This window comes from Chiloscyllium punctatum, chromosome 18 (assembly GCF_047496795.1).
Source record: "Chiloscyllium punctatum isolate Juve2018m chromosome 18, sChiPun1.3, whole genome shotgun sequence".
In the NCBI taxonomy this organism is placed as follows: Eukaryota; Metazoa; Chordata; class Chondrichthyes; order Orectolobiformes; family Hemiscylliidae; genus Chiloscyllium; species Chiloscyllium punctatum.
The window spans coordinates 5611018-5624613 of NC_092756.1; the positions used below are offsets into that span (position 1 = coordinate 5611018).

At 46.5% G+C, this 13596-nt stretch overlaps 8 non-coding genes across 8 annotated transcripts; all 8 read left to right on the forward strand.

The window, feature by feature from the left end:
* The first annotated feature begins 198 nt into the window (after positions 1-198).
* trnav-uac (transfer RNA valine (anticodon UAC)) lies at positions 199-271 on the forward strand. The gene has a single exon. It is a non-coding gene; the product is annotated as a tRNA-Val (tRNA).
* A 1660-nt stretch (positions 272-1931) lies between these two features.
* Positions 1932-2013, forward strand: trnal-aag (transfer RNA leucine (anticodon AAG)). Its single transcript has one exon. It is a non-coding gene; the product is annotated as a tRNA-Leu (tRNA).
* Positions 2014-3138: 1125 nt separating this feature from the next.
* Positions 3139-3211, forward strand: trnav-uac (transfer RNA valine (anticodon UAC)). The gene has a single exon. It is a non-coding gene; the product is annotated as a tRNA-Val (tRNA).
* A 1660-nt stretch (positions 3212-4871) lies between these two features.
* On the forward strand, positions 4872-4953 carry trnal-aag (transfer RNA leucine (anticodon AAG)). Its single transcript has one exon. It is a non-coding gene; the product is annotated as a tRNA-Leu (tRNA).
* Positions 4954-6078: 1125 nt separating this feature from the next.
* On the forward strand, positions 6079-6151 carry trnav-uac (transfer RNA valine (anticodon UAC)). Its single transcript has one exon. It is a non-coding gene; the product is annotated as a tRNA-Val (tRNA).
* A 1660-nt stretch (positions 6152-7811) lies between these two features.
* On the forward strand, positions 7812-7893 carry trnal-aag (transfer RNA leucine (anticodon AAG)). The gene has a single exon. It is a non-coding gene; the product is annotated as a tRNA-Leu (tRNA).
* A 1125-nt stretch (positions 7894-9018) lies between these two features.
* trnav-uac (transfer RNA valine (anticodon UAC)) lies at positions 9019-9091 on the forward strand. Its single transcript has one exon. It is a non-coding gene; the product is annotated as a tRNA-Val (tRNA).
* A 1660-nt stretch (positions 9092-10751) lies between these two features.
* trnal-aag (transfer RNA leucine (anticodon AAG)) lies at positions 10752-10833 on the forward strand. The gene has a single exon. It is a non-coding gene; the product is annotated as a tRNA-Leu (tRNA).
* The last annotated feature ends 2763 nt before the right edge of the window (positions 10834-13596 follow it).

The window sequence follows — 13596 nt, forward strand, 5'->3', positions numbered from 1 at the left end:
TGTAAGCGACACAACGTTATTGGGGTACACCGCGTGGAAACAGATACTTCGGTGTATCTCGTCCATGCTCACCACATAGCCAAAATTAAACAAGTCCCATTAAACAACGAGCTAACGGAAACAGAAAGGTGAAAGGTCGAATGGCTTCAACTTTCAGTGCTGGATGCCACTGAGCTGCAGCGGGGACGACCGAGGCTTGTTTCTGTAGTGTAGTGGTCATCACGTTCGCCTTACACGCGAAAGGTCCCCAGTTCGAAACTGGGCAGAAACTGCTTTGCTCTTCAACTGCAGCCTTTGACATCGACAAGAACGGAGCTTTCTTGCTTGCTTTCCCATGTGCAAACCTGCCTTCGAGTTTGCTCGAATAAATCGTCGCTCGTAGTGCAATGCAATGCCGCTCCGTTTAATTACTGTGCAAAAGCATTGTAAAGTTTTTCTCCATCCTGGTTCTGATCATATGCCATTCTGTTTGAGAGTGTAGTTACCCCCTTCTGATCCTTCCACGAAAAGCATTACCGCATTCGCATTCCTTGCGCAGGCGGCCCGGTTCAAAGACAGGGAAGAAGCTGATGTGCTGGTGTCACAGTGCACCACGGATTCCTCAACTAGTCTGTCTGTCAAATGTATCCCAAAGTCGTCTCTGAAAGACCTCATTTGGAAGGTGTCTGTCGTTATTCAACGTGTGAGAATTGGCACCAGAGGTCCTGAATCATGTTTTGGAGCAGTTCGCACGTTAGTGGCTCATTCAATCAGCAACAGCAATGAAAGAAATTCCACTCTCAGAGGAACCTCTGGACCTGTGCTTTCATAGCGTCGCTAGTATTAAGGTGCGCCCCGAGATCTAAGCCAGGTTGGAACGGAAACGGAGGAATCGACAGAGAGGCTACAGAATGACATCGCATCCATTTGGTTTTCATTAAATCACTGACGAGCAGGAAAATGTAAACGGGGAGGGCGAGTGGGGAAGTGAGGCAGTTGCAGCTCTGGAGAAAGTCCTTCGTTGTGATTCACTCAGCAACCAGAGACGTGACGGTGACTCAGGCGTGAGAGCTCTTCACATCGTGAACAAAAAGCAATCAAGGGCAGTTAGCACCTCTTCCGGAGTGGGGGTGGGGTGAGGTAATTACCTTTTGACTTCTGTTACTATGTTCGGAAACTGCCTTTTGGATTGAGGTGAAGAGAAACTGCATTTCTAAAAAGCACCATGGAACTTGTTAAACTTTATTGAGTCGCTTATTCTCATCGATTCCCACACAGGTTTCCAACTCAGTTGGTATCCATGAGGCTCATGTCCAGGTGCAATCTGCAGCAAATTGCACGGTTAGGTAAAAGGCAAGGAAAGTGGCATCTCGAACCGGCCCCGAGGTCAGACCTTCCTCACAATGTAATCTGTCCTTCTCGAATTGTAATGCTACCTCCGGTTTTAGGGTGGAACATTCTTTGGGAACCTTATTCTGCAAAACAGACACAGTGACTGAAACTATGCTGCACGGTATGATTTGGGACACGGCCTGCTCAGCTTTGTGCATTTCCCCTGTAGTCCGGTGTGTTTCATGTTCCGTGTAAACGTGAAAGTTGTCCTGTTTCGAGCAATGGGTGAAATCATTGAGCAAAGCAAGAATCGAAATTGCAGTAATGTCAAGTAGCTCATGGTAATTTGACCCAATCATAATCGATCATATATTCTCACGCACTCACAGATACATCTGTAGCTGAATCGAAGTCTGAGAAGATAGACTCAGTTTACCAGTGATTTTTGTCTGGATTGATGGGCTATCGTTAACTGCTGAGAAATTGATATTGTAGACGGGCACATCCCAGCAGCTGTGCGAGTCGGAGAGGGATCATGGAACCCTTTTCACGTGAGTTTACATCTGTTGTTATGCAGGAACACAATTGGAAGTGCAAGAAAATGGAGTCGTCGGCGTGTTGGTAGTGTGGCCGAGCGGTCTAAGGCGCTGGATTAAGGCTCCAGTCTCGACAGAGGCGTGGGTTCGAATCCCACCGCTGCCATTTCTGCGGAGCAGCTAGTTTAAATGCTGTTTCGATCCCCTGCGGCATTTCTGTTTAAAACAGAAGCAAAATGAGTTTGCATCCCGGGGAATTGATTGTGGTGTTGGTAAGTGCCGAATTTTCCAAAGTGTCTGTGCTGTCATGCTCGTGTTCGCCTCCCGCGCGGAAAATCGCCAGCGGCTCGACTGTTGCTTTCTGTTCCAGGCAAGTTGAGCTTTTACTGGAACCGAATGGAGACTGCTATTTCATCGTTGTTGCGAAACAGAGTCCTACGGTGACTCGACTCGTCGTTATTTGGTTTTCTGGCCAATGAGAAAATCGTTCCAATGTATTTCGATGTCATATGTTATTGAATTTCTCCCACTTCCTTCATTTTAGTCCTGGAGTCATCGGAAGGGAAAGGTAATCTAATCGAGACTGTGATTGGTGAAATTCACTTTTTATGGTCCATTCTTTTTATGTTCTTTTTTTGTCTCTTTGCAGCATTGTCTGGGAAGTGGTGGTGCACTCAGGCTCCAGTATGTTTGAAAGAGTAGTTTGGAATTGCCCTGTTGTTAGTTGTGTGATTACGTTATGGCTCATGCCCCCTGACTGTCTCACATTTAGCATTCATGCTCGCTGTGTCTGAAAATGCGTTTGGTTTTCCCGTTTTGTTTGTGTTCCGTGTTAAATGCTTTCTGTTTTGCGATTCGCTCAATACATTACGAATTAACAGGGTTTCTGAGGTAACTTCCAGCTGCAAAAATCCTCAACTGAGAATCTGGGAAATTTTCACGGAGTATGGTCAGTCGGAGCAAAAGTAAGGAAGTCGTTCGTTTCTGCAGTGTTTCACAATGCTACCTTTCCCGTGAGCAGTCGAACAGACGAAAAGATTTTGCCACAGACTGCGACGGTAAGCTCCGCAAAAACGTAATTCTTTAAAGCAGGTGTAAGCGACACAACGTTATTGGGGTACACCGCGTGGAAACAGATACTTCGGTGTATCTCGTCCATGCTCACCACATAGCCAAAATTAAACAAGTCCCATTAAACAACGAGCTAACGGAAACAGAAAGGTGAAAGGTCGAATGGCTTCAACTTTCAGTGCTGGATGCCACTGAGCTGCAGCGGGGACGACCGAGGCTTGTTTCTGTAGTGTAGTGGTCATCACGTTCGCCTTACACGCGAAAGGTCCCCAGTTCGAAACTGGGCAGAAACTGCTTTGCTCTTCAACTGCAGCCTTTGACATCGACAAGAACGGAGCTTTCTTGCTTGCTTTCCCATGTGCAAACCTGCCTTCGAGTTTGCTCGAATAAATCGTCGCTCGTAGTGCAATGCAATGCCGCTCCGTTTAATTACTGTGCAAAAGCATTGTAAAGTTTTTCTCCAACCTGGTTCTGATCATATGCCATTCTGTTTGAGAGTGTAGTTACCCCCTTCTGATCCTTCCACGAAAAGCATTACCGCATTCGCATTCCTTGCGCAGGCGGCCCGGTTCAAAGACAGGGAAGAAGCTGATGTGCTGGTGTCACAGTGCACCACGGATTCCTCAACTAGTCTGTCTGTCAAATGTATCCCAAAGTCGTCTCTGAAAGACCTCATTTGGAAGGTGTCTGTCGTTATTCAACGTGTGAGAATTGGCACCAGAGGTCCTGAATCATGTTTTGGAGCAGTTCGCACGTTAGTGGCTCATTCAATCAGCAACAGCAATGAAAGAAATTCCACTCTCAGAGGAACCTCTGGACCTGTGCTTTCATAGCGTCGCTAGTATTAAGGTGCGCCCCGAGATCTAAGCCAGGTTGGAACGGAAACGGAGGAATCGACAGAGAGGCTACAGAATGACATCGCATCCATTTGGTTTTCATTAAATCACTGACGAGCAGGAAAATGTAAACGGGGAGGGCGAGTGGGGAAGTGAGGCAGTTGCAGCTCTGGAGAAAGTCCTTCGTTGTGATTCACTCAGCAACCAGAGACGTGACGGTGACTCAGGCGTGAGAGCTCTTCACATCGTGAACAAAAAGCAATCAAGGGCAGTTAGCACCTCTTCCGGAGTGGGGGTGGGGTGAGGTAATTACCTTTTGACTTCTGTTACTATGTTCGGAAACTGCCTTTTGGATTGAGGTGAAGAGAAACTGCATTTCTAAAAAGCACCATGGAACTTGTTAAACTTTATTGAGTCGCTTATTCTCATCGATTCCCACACAGGTTTCCAACTCAGTTGGTATCCATGAGGCTCATGTCCAGGTGCAATCTGCAGCAAATTGCACGGTTAGGTAAAAGGCAAGGAAAGTGGCATCTCGAACCGGCCCCGAGGTCAGACCTTCCTCACAATGTAATCTGTCCTTCTCGGATTGTAATGCTACCTCCGGTTTTAGGGTGGAACATTCTTTGGGAACCTTATTCTGCAAAACAGACACAGTGACTGAAACTATGCTGCACGGTATGATTTGGGACACGGCCTGCTCAGCTTTGTGCATTTCCCCTGTAGTCCGGTGTGTTTCATGTTCCGTGTAAACGTGAAAGTTGTCCTGTTTCGAGCAATGGGTGAAATCATTGAGCAAAGCAAGAATCGAAATTGCAGTAATGTCAAGTAGCTCATGGTAATTTGACCCAATCATAATCGATCATATATTCTCACGCACTCACAGATGCATCTGTAGCTGAATCGAAGTCTGAGAAGATAGACTCAGTTTACCAGTGATTTTTGTCTGGATTGATGGGCTATCGTTAACTGCTGAGAAATTGATATTGTAGACGGGCACATCCCAGCAGCTGTGCGAGTCGGAGAGGGATCATGGAACCCTTTTCACGTGAGTTTACATCTGTTGTTATGCAGGAACACAATTGGAAGTGCAAGAAAATGGAGTCGTGGGCGTGTTGGTAGTGTGGCCGAGCGGTCTAAGGCGCTGGATTAAGGCTCCAGTCTCGACAGAGGCGTGGGTTCGAATCCCACCGCTGCCATTTCTGCGGAGCAGCTAGTTTAAATGCTGTTTCGATCCCCTGCGGCATTTCTGTTTAAAACAGAAGCAAAATGAGTTTGCAACCCGGGGAATTGATTGTGGTGTTGGTAAGTGCCGAATTTTCCAAAGTGTCTGTGCTGTCATGCTCGTGTTCGCCTCCCGCGCGGAAAATCGCCAGCGGCTCTACTCTTGCTTTCTGTTCCAGGCAAGTTGAGCTTTTACTGGAACCAAATGGAGACTGCTATTTCATCGTTGTTGCGAAACAGAGTCCTACGGTGACTCGACTCGTCGTTATTTGGTTTTCTGGCCAATGAGAAAATCGTTCCAATGTATTTCGATGTCATATGTTATTGAATTTCTCCCACTTCCTTCATTTCAGTCCTGGAGTCATCGGAAGGGAAAGGTAATCTAATCGAGACTGTAATTGGTGAAATTCACTTTTTATGGCCCATTCTTATTATGTTCTTTTTTTGTCTCTTTGCAGCATTGTCTGGGAAGTGATGGTGCACTCAGGCTCCAGTATGTTTGAAAGAGTAGTTTGGAATTGCCCTGTTGTTAGTTGTGTGATTACGTTATGGCTCATGCCCCCTGACTGTCTCACATTTAGCATTCATGCTCGCTGTGTCTGAAAATGCATTTGGTTTTCCCGTTTTGTTTGTGTTCCGTGTTAAATGCTTTCTGTTTTGCGATTCGCTCAAAACATTACGAATTAACAGGGTTTCTGAGGTAACTTCCAGCTGCAAAAATCCTCAACTGAGAATCTGGGAAATTTTCACGGAGTATGGTCAGTCGGAGCAAAAGTAAGGAAGTCGTTCGTTTCTGCAGTGTTTCACAATGCTACCTTTCCCGTGAGCAGTCGAACAGACGAAAAGATTTTGCCACAGACTGCGACGGTAAGCTCCGCAAAAACGTAATTCTTTAAAGCAGGTGTAAGCGACACAACGTTATTGGGGTACACCGCGTGGAAACAGATACTTCGGTGTATCTCGTCCATGCTCACCACATAGCCAAAATTAAACAAGTCCCATTAAACAACGAGCTAACGGAAACAGAAAGGTGAAAGGTCGAATGGCTTCAACTTTCAGTGCTGGATGCCACTGAGCTGCAGCGGGGACGACCGAGGCTTGTTTCTGTAGTGTAGTGGTCATCACGTTCGCCTTACACGCGAAAGGTCCCCAGTTCGAAACTGGGCAGAAACTGCTTTGCTCTTCAACTGCAGCCTTTGACATCGACAAGAACGGAGCTTTCTTGCTTGCTTTCCCATGTGCAAACCTGCCTTCGAGTTTGCTCGAATAAATCGTCGCTCGTAGTGCAATGCAATGCCGCTCCGTTTAATTACTGTGCAAAAGCATTGTAAAGTTTTTCTCCAACCTGGTTCTGATCATATGCCATTCTGTTTGAGAGTGTAGTTACCCCCTTCTGATCCTTCCACGAAAAGCATTACCGCATTCGCATTCCTTGCGCAGGCGGCCCGGTTCAAAGACAGGGAAGAAGCTGATGTGCTGGTGTCACAGTGCACCACGGATTCCTCAACTAGTCTGTCTGTCAAATGTATCCCAAAGTCGTCTCTGAAAGACCTCATTTGGAAGGTGTCTGTCGTTATTCAACGTGTGAGAATTGGCACCAGAGGTCCTGAATCATGTTTTGGAGCAGTTCGCACGTTAGTGGCTCATTCAATCAGCAACAGCAATGAAAGAAATTCCACTCTCAGAGGAACCTCTGGACCTGTGCTTTCATAGCGTCGCTAGTATTAAGGTGCGCCCCGAGATCTAAGCCAGGTTGGAACGGAAACGGAGGAATCGACAGAGAGGCTACAGAATGACATCGCATCCATTTGGTTTTCATTAAATCACTGACGAGCAGGAAAATGTAAACGGGGAGGGCGAGTGGGGAAGTGAGGCAGTTGCAGCTCTGGAGAAAGTCCTTCGTTGTGATTCACTCAGCAACCAGAGACGTGACGGTGACTCAGGCGTGAGAGCTCTTCACATCGTGAACAAAAAGCAATCAAGGGCAGTTAGCACCTCTTCCGGAGTGGGGGTGGGGTGAGGTAATTACCTTTTGACTTCTGTTACTATGTTCGGAAACTGCCTTTTGGATTGAGGTGAAGAGAAACTGCATTTCTAAAAAGCACCATGGAACTTGTTAAACTTTATTGAGTCGCTTATTCTCATCGATTCCCACACAGGTTTCCAACTCAGTTGGTATCCATGAGGCTCATGTCCAGGTGCAATCTGCAGCAAATTGCACGGTTAGGTAAAAGGCAAGGAAAGTGGCATCTCGAACCGGCCCCGAGGTCAGACCTTCCTCACAATGTAATCTGTCCTTCTCGGATTGTAATGCTACCTCCGGTTTTAGGGTGGAACATTCTTTGGGAACCTTATTCTGCAAAACAGACACAGTGACTGAAACTATGCTGCACGGTATGATTTGGGACACGGCCTGCTCAGCTTTGTGCATTTCCCCTGTAGTCCGGTGTGTTTCATGTTCCGTGTAAACGTGAAAGTTGTCCTGTTTCGAGCAATGGGTGAAATCATTGAGCAAAGCAAGAATCGAAATTGCAGTAATGTCAAGTAGCTCATGGTAATTTGACCCAATCATAATCGATCATATATTCTCACGCACTCACAGATACATCTGTAGCTGAATCGAAGTCTGAGAAGATAGACTCAGTTTACCAGTGATTTTTGTCTGGATTGATGGGCTATCGTTAACTGCTGAGAAATTGATATTGTAGACGGGCACATCCCAGCAGCTGTGCGAGTCGGAGAGGGATCATGGAACCCTTTTCACGTGAGTTTACATCTGTTGTTATGCAGGAACACAATTGGAAGTGCAAGAAAATGGAGTCGTGGGCGTGTTGGTAGTGTGGCCGAGCGGTCTAAGGCGCTGGATTAAGGCTCCAGTCTCGACAGAGGCGTGGGTTCGAATCCCACCGCTGCCATTTCTGCGGAGCAGCTAGTTTAAATGCTGTTTCGATCCCCTGCGGCATTTCTGTTTAAAACAGAAGCAAAATGAGTTTGCAACCCGGGGAATTGATTGTGGTGTTGGTAAGTGCCGAATTTTCCAAAGTGTCTGTGCTGTCATGCTCGTGTTCGCCTCCCGCGCGGAAAATCGCCAGCGGCTCTACTCTTGCTTTCTGTTCCAGGCAAGTTGAGCTTTTACTGGAACCAAATGGAGACTGCTATTTCATCGTTGTTGCGAAACAGAGTCCTACGGTGACTCGACTCGTCGTTATTTGGTTTTCTGGCCAATGAGAAAATCGTTCCAATGTATTTCGATGTCATATGTTATTGAATTTCTCCCACTTCCTTCATTTCAGTCCTGGAGTCATCGGAAGGGAAAGGTAATCTAATCGAGACTGTAATTGGTGAAATTCACTTTTTATGGCCCATTCTTATTATGTTCTTTTTTTGTCTCTTTGCAGCATTGTCTGGGAAGTGATGGTGCACTCAGGCTCCAGTATGTTTGAAAGAGTAGTTTGGAATTGCCCTGTTGTTAGTTGTGTGATTACGTTATGGCTCATGCCCCCTGACTGTCTCACATTTAGCATTCATGCTCGCTGTGTCTGAAAATGCATTTGGTTTTCCCGTTTTGTTTGTGTTCCGTGTTAAATGCTTTCTGTTTTGCGATTCGCTCAAAACATTACGAATTAACAGGGTTTCTGAGGTAACTTCCAGCTGCAAAAATCCTCAACTGAGAATCTGGGAAATTTTCACGGAGTATGGTCAGTCGGAGCAAAAGTAAGGAAGTCGTTCGTTTCTGCAGTGTTTCACAATGCTACCTTTCCCGTGAGCAGTCGAACAGACGAAAAGATTTTGCCACAGACTGCGACGGTAAGCTCCGCAAAAACGTAATTCTTTAAAGCAGGTGTAAGCGACACAACGTTATTGGGGTACACCGCGTGGAAACAGATACTTCGGTGTATCTCGTCCATGCTCACCACATAGCCAAAATTAAACAAGTCCCATTAAACAACGAGCTAACGGAAACAGAAAGGTGAAAGGTCGAATGGCTTCAACTTTCAGTGCTGGATGCCACTGAGCTGCAGCGGGGACGACCGAGGCTTGTTTCTGTAGTGTAGTGGTCATCACGTTCGCCTTACACGCGAAAGGTCCCCAGTTCGAAACTGGGCAGAAACTGCTTTGCTCTTCAACTGCAGCCTTTGACATCGACAAGAACGGAGCTTTCTTGCTTGCTTTCCCATGTGCAAACCTGCCTTCGAGTTTGCTCGAATAAATCGTCGCTCGTAGTGCAATGCAATGCCGCTCCGTTTAATTACTGTGCAAAAGCATTGTAAAGTTTTTCTCCAACCTGGTTCTGATCATATGCCATTCTGTTTGAGAGTGTAGTTACCCCCTTCTGATCCTTCCACGAAAAGCATTACCGCATTCGCATTCCTTGCGCAGGCGGCCCGGTTCAAAGACAGGGAAGAAGCTGATGTGCTGGTGTCACAGTGCACCACGGATTCCTCAACTAGTCTGTCTGTCAAATGTATCCCAAAGTCGTCTCTGAAAGACCTCATTTGGAAGGTGTCTGTCGTTATTCAACGTGTGAGAATTGGCACCAGAGGTCCTGAATCATGTTTTGGAGCAGTTCGCACGTTAGTGGCTCATTCAATCAGCAACAGCAATGAAAGAAATTCCACTCTCAGAGGAACCTCTGGACCTGTGCTTTCATAGCGTCGCTAGTATTAAGGTGCGCCCCGAGATCTAAGCCAGGTTGGAACGGAAACGGAGGAATCGACAGAGAGGCTACAGAATGACATCGCATCCATTTGGTTTTCATTAAATCACTGACGAGCAGGAAAATGTAAACGGGGAGGGCGAGTGGGGAAGTGAGGCAGTTGCAGCTCTGGAGAAAGTCCTTCGTTGTGATTCACTCAGCAACCAGAGACGTGACGGTGACTCAGGCGTGAGAGCTCTTCACATCGTGAACAAAAAGCAATCAAGGGCAGTTAGCACCTCTTCCGGAGTGGGGGTGGGGTGAGGTAATTACCTTTTGACTTCTGTTACTATGTTCGGAAACTGCCTTTTGGATTGAGGTGAAGAGAAACTGCATTTCTAAAAAGCACCATGGAACTTGTTAAACTTTATTGAGTCGCTTATTCTCATCGATTCCCACACAGGTTTCCAACTCAGTTGGTATCCATGAGGCTCATGTCCAGGTGCAATCTGCAGCAAATTGCACGGTTAGGTAAAAGGCAAGGAAAGTGGCATCTCGAACCGGCCCCGAGGTCAGACCTTCCTCACAATGTAATCTGTCCTTCTCGGATTGTAATGCTACCTCCGGTTTTAGGGTGGAACATTCTTTGGGAACCTTATTCTGCAAAACAGACACAGTGACTGAAACTATGCTGCACGGTATGATTTGGGACACGGCCTGCTCAGCTTTGTGCATTTCCCCTGTAGTCCGGTGTGTTTCATGTTCCGTGTAAACGTGAAAGTTGTCCTGTTTCGAGCAATGGGTGAAATCATTGAGCAAAGCAAGAATCGAAATTGCAGTAATGTCAAGTAGCTCATGGTAATTTGACCCAATCATAATCGATCATATATTCTCACGCACTCACAGATACATCTGTAGCTGAATCGAAGTCTGAGAAGATAGACTCAGTTTACCAGTGATTTTTGTCTGGATTGATGGGCTATCGTTAACTGCTGAGAAATTGATATTGTAGACGGGCACATCCCAGCAGCTGTGCGAGTCGGAGAGGGATCATGGAACCCTTTTCACGTGAGTTTACATCTGTTGTTATGCAGGAACACAATTGGAAGTGCAAGAAAATGGAGTCGTGGGCGTGTTGGTAGTGTGGCCGAGCGGTCTAAGGCGCTGGATTAAGGCTCCAGTCTCGACAGAGGCGTGGGTTCGAATCCCACCGCTGCCATTTCTGCGGAGCAGCTAGTTTAAATGCTGTTTCGATCCCCTGCGGCATTTCTGTTTAAAACAGAAGCAAAATGAGTTTGCAACCCGGGGAATTGATTGTGGTGTTGGTAAGTGCCGAATTTTCCAAAGTGTCTGTGCTGTCATGCTCGTGTTCGCCTCCCGCGCGGAAAATCGCCAGCGGCTCTACTCTTGCTTTCTGTTCCAGGCAAGTTGAGCTTTTACTGGAACCAAATGGAGACTGCTATTTCATCGTTGTTGCGAAACAGAGTCCTACGGTGACTCGACTCGTCGTTATTTGGTTTTCTGGCCAATGAGAAAATCGTTCCAATGTATTTCGATGTCATATGTTATTGAATTTCTCCCACTTCCTTCATTTCAGTCCTGGAGTCATCGGAAGGGAAAGGTAATCTAATCGAGACTGTAATTGGTGAAATTCACTTTTTATGGCCCATTCTTATTATGTTCTTTTTTTGTCTCTTTGCAGCATTGTCTGGGAAGTGATGGTGCACTCAGGCTCCAGTATGTTTGAAAGAGTAGTTTGGAATTGCCCTGTTGTTAGTTGTGTGATTACGTTATGGCTCATGCCCCCTGACTGTCTCACATTTAGCATTCATGCTCGCTGTGTCTGAAAATGCATTTGGTTTTCCCGTTTTGTTTGTGTTCCGTGTTAAATGCTTTCTGTTTTGCGATTCGCTCAAAACATTACGAATTAACAGGGTTTCTGAGGTAACTTCCAGCTGCAAAAATCCTCAACTGAGAATCTGGGAAATTTTCACGGAGTATGGTCAGTCGGAGCAAAAGTAAGGAAGTCGTTCGTTTCTGCAGTGTTTCACAATGCTACCTTTCCCGTGAGCAGTCGAACAGACGAAAAGATTTTGCCACAGACTGCGACGGTAAGCTCCGCAAAAACGTAATTCTTTAAAGCAGGTGTAAGCGACACAACGTTATTGGGGTACACCGCGTGGAAACAGATACTTCGGTGTATCTCGTCCATGCTCACCACATAGCCAAAATTAAACAAGTCCCATTAAACAACGAGCTAACGGAAACAGAAAGGTGAAAGGTCGAATGGCTTCAACTTTCAGTGCTGGATGCCACTGAGCTGCAGCGGGGACGACCGAGGCTTGTTTCTGTAGTGTAGTGGTCTGATTCTGGTTCTGATCATATGCCATTCTGTTTGAGAGTGTAGTTACCCCCTTCTGATCCTTCCACGAAAAGCATTACCGCATTCGCATTCCTTGCGCAGGCGGCCCGGTTCAAAGACAGGGAAGAAGCTGATGTGCTGGTGTCACAGTGCACCACGGATTCCTCAACTAGTCTGTCTGTCAAATGTATCCCAAAGTCGTCTCTGAAAGACCTCATTTGGAAGGTGTCTGTCGTTATTCAACGTGTGAGAATTGGCACCAGAGGTCCTGAATCATGTTTTGGAGCAGTTCGCACGTTAGTGGCTCATTCAATCAGCAACAGCAATGAAAGAAATTCCACTCTCAGAGGAACCTCTGGACCTGTGCTTTCATAGCGTCGCTAGTATTAAGGTGCGCCCCGAGATCTAAGCCAGGTTGGAACGGAAACGGAGGAATCGACAGAGAGGCTACAGAATGACATCGCATCCATTTGGTTTTCATTAAATCACTGACGAGCAGGAAAATGTAAACGGGGAGGGCGAGTGGGGAAGTGAGGCAGTTGCAGCTCTGGAGAAAGTCCTTCGTTGTGATTCACTCAGCAACCAGAGACGTGACGGTGACTCAGGCGTGAGAGCTCTTCACATCGTGAACAAAAAGCAATCAAGGGCAGTTAGCACCTCTTCCGGAGTGGGGGTGGGGTGAGGTAATTACCTTTTGACTTCTGTTACTATGTTCAGAAACTGCCTTTTGGATTGAGGTGAAGAGAAACTGCATTTCTAAAAAGCACCATGGAACTTGTTAAACTTTATTGAGTCGCTTATTCTCATCGATTCCCACACAGGTTTCCAACTCAGTTGGTATCCATGAGGCTCATGTCCAGGTGCAATCTGCAGCAAATTGCACGGTTAGGTAAAAGGCAAGGAAAGTGGCATCTCGAACCGGCCCCGAGGTCAGACCTTCCTCACAATGTAATCTGTCCTTCTCGAATTGTAATGCTACCTCCGGTTTTAGGGTGGAACATTCTTTGGGAACCTTATTCTGCAAAACAGACACAGTGACTGAAACTATGCTGCACGGTATGATTTGGGACACGGCCTGCTCAGCTTTGTGCATTTCCCCTGTAGTCCGGTGTGTTTCATGTTCCGTGTAAACGTGAAAGTTGTCCTGTTTCGAGCAATGGGTGAAATCATTGAGCAAAGCAAGAATCGAAATTGCAGTAATGTCAAGTAGCTCATGGTAATTTGACCCAATCATAATCGATCATATATTCTCACGCACTCACAGATACATCTGAAGCTGATTCGAAGTCTGAGAAGATAGACTCAGTTTACCAGTGATTTTTGTCTGGATTGATGGGCTATCGTTAACTGCTGAGAAATTGATATTGTAGACGGGCACATCCCAGCAGCTGTGCGAGTCGGAGAGGGATCATGGAACCCTTTTCACGTGAGTTTACATCTGTTGTTATGCAGGAACACAATTGGAAGTGCAAGAAAATGGAGTCGTGGGCGTGTTGGTAGTGTGGCCGAGCGGTCTAAGGCGGTGGATTAAGGCTCCAGTCTCGACAGAGGCGTGGGTTCGAATCCCACCGCTGCCATTTCTGCGGAGCAGCTAGTTTAAATGCTGTTTCGATACCCTGC